This window comes from Myotis davidii, unplaced genomic scaffold, assembly GCF_000327345.1.
Source record: "Myotis davidii unplaced genomic scaffold, ASM32734v1 scaffold217, whole genome shotgun sequence".
Taxonomy (NCBI): Eukaryota; Metazoa; Chordata; class Mammalia; order Chiroptera; family Vespertilionidae; genus Myotis; species Myotis davidii.
In genome coordinates, this window is record NW_006290034.1 from 2,018,503 (window position 1) to 2,024,255 (window position 5,753).

At 55.4% G+C, this 5,753-nt stretch overlaps 1 protein-coding gene across 1 annotated transcript in view; it reads left to right on the forward strand.

The window, feature by feature from the left end:
- Window positions 1–5,753, forward strand: part of CDC14A (cell division cycle 14A) — a 64,544-nt gene that overhangs the window by 28,473 nt on the left and 30,318 nt on the right. The gene's annotated exons all lie outside the window — the stretch shown is intronic.

Below are 5,753 nucleotides of genomic sequence, written 5' to 3' on the forward strand. Positions count from 1 at the left end.
TAATTTTCCCTGGGACCCTTTCTATATCCTGACCGTTTAAGGGCAAGGAGTGCCCGACTTAGGCGCTGACAACCATATCAAGGCTCATTAGCGCTCAGTACTCAAGCTCATTGACGCACCCATTCATTCTTTCGTTTCACGGCGATGGTTGCGCGCCGACCCCGTGCTGGGGGTTGGGCAGGTAGCATCAGACCCTCTCAGCCTCTTCCCCAAGCGGACGCTCAGCGGCCCGACCCACGGTGCGGCCCGCACATCTGGCTCTCACCCGGGACCGCCGTCTCCTCCTTCCAGTGTTGGGAGAGAACAGTTAGTGTCACTGGAGAAGATCTTTTTATTCTTACTTATTCATTTTTAAAATATAATTTTATTGATTTCAGACAGGAAGGGAGAGGGAGAGAGAGAGATAGAAGCATCCATGATGAGAGAGAATCATGGATCAGCTGCCTCCTGCACCCCCCTTATTGGGGATCGAGCCTTCAACCCGGGCATGTGCCCTGACGGGGAATCAAACTGTGACCTCCTGGTTCGTAGGTTGACGCTCAGCCACTGAGCCACACCAGCCAGGCAAGATACACGTTCTTATTTTCCCATTCTACCCCCGCATGTGGCACACGCATTACTATTCTGCACCTTGGTATCTTCATCTCGGACATGTGTGGGTATCAGTGCGTAGAGCGCTGCCTCCCTCATGCCGCCGGGCTTCACCGTCCGCCTTGATTCGTTAGGTGCGCGTGGACCGGAGGACGTTTCATTCCTGGCTGGGGGGGCCCCAGGAGTGTCTGACGGCAGCATCAGTGTGTTCCACTCCTTATAAAGCCCTTGTGTTAAAGCTGTACTTTCCGCTTGCCCTGAGGCTAGCCGGAAAGCGACTGAAGCTGAAGACGAGAGGAAAGGGGCCCCTACCACCTGCGTTAGTTCCTCGAGTCCATCCGAAGCCGCGTTGACTTTGTGGGCGACCTTCAGGGAGCAGGCACCTTTGGGTCCCGGCCCCGAGTCAGCAGAGTTGGGTTGGGAGCCGGGCAGGGATCCCTTTAGGCTGTTTCCCTCCCGTGCACACCCCTCTCCAGTCCATGTTCTCGGCCAGTCACCCCAAAGCCATGCTCGTGGCAGCTTGTCCGAGACCCCGGCCGACACTGCTTTCCTGGCCGCCAGCAGCAGCGTTTTGCAAACCTGCCTCCCTGGGTGCTCACACAGTGTCTAGGGGACCCTGACGTCTCACGGAGACGTCGGCGAGGTCTCCTTGCTCAGCTCTGAGGGAGTGCTTCCCATGCGTTTCACACGTCTCGGCTCCCAGGCCCATGGCAATAGCTGGGCACATGCCTAGGCTGTGGGGGGTTGGGGGGGGAGGTCCATGAATCTGCCAAACCCCGTTTTCCTGCGACGGGAAGTCCCACGGGGAATGAATCCCACGGGCAGGAACAGCCCCGAGCCCAGTTTGAAGACAAAGACAGACAGCACAGCAGGAAAGGCGATGGCGGGGGCCAGTGAGGGAGGCGGGGCTGCGCGGCCTCCGTGGGGCCGGGCTGCTGGGTGTTGGGTGTTGTCACCAGCTGTGAGCTTAGGGGCCGGTTTATTTCGGGGCTGGAGGTGGTGGTGGGAGACGCTCCTCCCGGGTGGCCCCGGAGTGCATTTTGTGTGGCTGTTGTAGTCTCTTTGGAGAAGATGTGAGAATGGATAGGTCCATGTTTCCCAAGGTGCTGTTGGTTCCGCCCTTGGTTTCAGGTCTGGGAAGCGTTAAACAGGACGGCTGCCTGCGTTCTGTCCCCAGGAACGCGTAGGATTGGTCTGGGGTGAGGTCTGGGTGTCGGGCTTTCTGGAAACTCCCGACAGATGTCAATGTGCCGCCGGAGCTGAGGGCTACGCGCTGTGTCTACCTCGGGGAGAGGATAATAATGGAAAAGGCAGCGGTCAGAGCTTAGAGCTCTCTGTCTTGGGGATTCACAAAGCACGTTCCTCGTTTTAAGATTCTAAATGTGCTTTTCTAATAAACATTCATCCGGAATCTGCCCTCCCCCCCCCATCTCGGTGACCGTCGCTCTGAAGCACCGAGGGCACCTTTCCTGACCCGCACGCGTGGAGCACGCCCACCTGGCGGTCAGAACAACACCCTGGCATCGCAGCGGGAGCTGTGTTTGTGCTCCCGACCCCCTGGAGCATGGAAACGGGTGGCTTATCTCATAGTGACGGAGAACAATGCGGCTTTTCTCTGGGGGAGAAAGCCTTTCACAGGCCTCCGTGTGGCCCTGCTGCAATGGCCTTTGGCATGAACCCGCCTGTTTGCGTTCGAGGGTGTGTTGCGGTTGGGATGACCCCTGGTGACATCTCTGTTGCTGAGCGAGTCTTCCTGTGGCCGGAGCGATGACTGGTTGTCTGGGCAAGTCACAACTTGCAGGTCCCACAAAGGCTCGAGGGTCAGCCACTCAGAACTTGGCACTGGCTGCCTCCTCCTTCCTTCTCAAGCGAAGCAGACAGGCGCTGGGAGATGTGAGCCGCCATTATAAATACATCTGTGTGTGTGTGTGTGTGTGTGTGTGTGCATGTGTGTGTGTGTTTAACTTTTTAAAAAATATATTTTTATTGACTTCAGAGAGGAAGGGAGAGGGAGAGCTAGAAACACCAATGATGAGGGAGAATCATGGATTGGCTGCCTCCTGCACACCCCACACTGGGGATCGAGCCTGAAACCTTGAATGGAATTGAACCTGGGACCCATCAGTCTCAGGCTGACGCTCTATCCATGGAGCCACACCAGCCAGGGCTAAAATATCTCTTTACCTCAAATGTTGGAACAGATGTTGGTTAGCTTGCACATGATCCTGTGCTTTCTGTTGCAGTTCACTAGGCACTTAACTCTGTGCCTCAAAGGGAAAGTTCTCACCACGTTTTTCTCTTGACTCTCAAACATGTGGGAGCGACACGTACTTTACGCTCTCTCCTGGCTTTCCTTTCCTTCTCCACTTCTCGCAGCGATGGCTGGCTGCATCTCTGCTCCTTCCTGTTGATCTTTGGGGGGTCACGTCCCCCCCCCAGCCCCCATGGGTCTTTGCTAACCCTCGCCTTTGATGCTTGCTGAGACGGGGGAAATCGACATGCGTTTTGAAGGGTGAGGTGCCAGTTTCCCGAGGGTGGGAGATACACGGGAACACGGCTGATCTGGTCCCCACCGCGGAGCCCGTTCTCGGTCGGTGGGGGGCTCCGGGCGGAGCTGGGCCACCGTGGGAAGCAGACTGTCAGACGCCCCCTGTCACAGTGGCTGAGAAGCACACGACAGGGGACCCGGTGACAGACGCAGCAGCCAGGTCTCGGGAGCCACTGATCCATGTGAGGAGGCGCGTTAACATCTGCTCCATGTTTAGCTTCAGAGGTTTGAGCTGCGAAAATTGGCTCAGACTGCTTCTTTCATTCCTATTTTTTTAAAATATATTTTTATTGATTTCTAAGAGGTAGCGAGAGGGAAAGATAGAAACATCAGCGATGAGAGAGAATCATCGATCGGCTGCCACCTGCATGCCCCACACTGAGGATGGAGTCCGAAACCCGGACCTGTGCCCTGACCAGGAATGGAACTGTGACCTCCCGGTTCATAGGTCGAGGCTCAACAGGCCAGGCTTTCATTCACATGTTTAAGGCCCAGATCAGTGTCACCCAGCCATCGATAGAAGGGCCAGGGCCCGCGTTCTTGGTCCTCTCTCCGGTCCGTTCCCGAGAGCCGTTCCCGGGGGCAGTGGGGGTGGGGAACGAGGCTGCAGTCGTGCACAGGAGTGAGCAGCGTGTGGTGTTGATGCACAGAAAGCCTTTCTGTGAGGGGGTGGAGCTGTCAGGCTGTCGAGTCAGCAGCCCGGGGCCTATGCTCCCGCGGCCTGTGCTCCCGCGGCCTGTGTTGCTGGTTGGAGGTGATTCTACGCTGCTGACTTCACGGCACCTTTCAAGCCCTGACTCTGAAGTGAGTTTCATTTATCTCCGTTTCTTGGATGAGCAGAGCGAGCAGGGTGTATGTAGCCTTCTGCTTAGTCTGATCATTCATTCATTCATTCATTCATTCGTTCACGCCTACAGCATGGAAATGTGCCCCACACCAGGAGAGCCGTGTTCCTTCGGCGTCCGGCTCGGTCCCGCGAAGGCACGGGGTTCTCTCTCGTGGAGGCGATCGCTTTGTTCTGCCCACGAATTCTTATCAAACACATGTTCACTGTGGGCTGCGCTGGGACCAGCAGTCGGCGCTTTCTTTTCCCCGGAGCCGGGCCTACGTCCTGGGCTTGTCCCGAGGGAGCCAGGCCCCGTGGGATGGCTGTGTGCAGTGTTCGGGGCCGTGGCTAGGTTCCCGAGGACCCACACAGTCTAGTCTCGGGCTGAACTGATAGGACGAGGGGCGTGTACTATGGAGCCCTGGTTTAGTCTAAACTGAAGGTGACTGTAACTTTAAAATACACGTTGGATTTTGAAGATCTGATATGAAATTTAGAATTATTTATAATTGCAATTGCATCGATTCCATGCGGGGTGGCACTCTTCTAGGTATGTCGGATTATACAAAATTATGATTAAAATGAATATAATTTGTTTCTTTTTACTTCATTGCAATGTGGTTATGAACGTATTTAAAACGCCACACGCGGCTCTCTGCCGTGGCTGGCATCTGATTTCCATTAGCGTTTGTGTTTGTTATGGCGCATTGTTTATGATTAAAGGTTGTTTTTAAAACTTTGGCTTTGAAAGGTCAGTTGTTCTCAGCCACTAGAGCTGTCCAGGCGTTAGTAGAAGGATCATTCATTCATTCATTCATTCAACATCTGCAATATGGACATGTGCCCAGCCCCGTCCTAGACGCTGGGCACCCAGGCGTGCGGCCCCATCCCCTGCCCTGAGGAGCTCGTGGTCGGGGGGGTCCTGGGGTTCTCCGAGCTTGGAAGCTGCTGAGGGTGATGCCCTCCGAGAGGGTTCCGGAGGATCCCAGACGCGAGACAGACGGGTCCGGCCATCCCACTGCTCCCTCGTCAGCTCCCCCTCACTCCTCAGTGGGGTTCACACTGAACACCGGCCGCTGTCCTCCGCTCTTTCTTCATCTCAAGCAGGGTCATTGACAGAAGCGCTTGCGTGTTGTTGTGTGTGAACACGTCCTTCCTGTCTGGCCTCGGCTCCTCGTCGTGAACGCGCACGAGGTTGCTGCCTCCGAGCGATTTCTTAGATTCCCAGGTGACAGCGGGGGGAGGGGGAGGGGGGGGCGGTTGGCGGCCTGGCAGGGGAGGAACGAGGGTTTGTGGGCGTCATGGTGCGGACAGCCCACCAGTGCCGTGGGGCCCACAATGCCTGGTGCTCACCAGCCACTCCGCACTGGGGCGTGAGTGAGGGGCGCCCTTTCTCTTTGTATCTGTTTGGGAGACGTTCCTTAAATTTAATTTTTCTGCTGCTTTTGATAACTATAAGTTTAATTGAGTGAGCCTTCTCTTATTCCTCTGTGTTTTATTTTATGCATTTAAAACTTATTCTGATTATTAATTAACCAATGTCACCCCAATAAATTCAATAAAATAAAACAAATTAAAAAATACAGCTCAGGCTGAGAGAAGGGCGTGTCAGGGCTGACGTCGCATTTTAATTCACGGCTTAGCAACCGTCGGTTCAAGTTACCTTGGCTGGTGCGACATAAAACTCGGGCGTATCGTCACCCTATGTGAAAGCTCTTACGGGTCACCTCCTCCCCTGGGAACACCCTGGCCCCGCCGCTGCCGCCCCAGGACCCAGGGAGTCCTGGC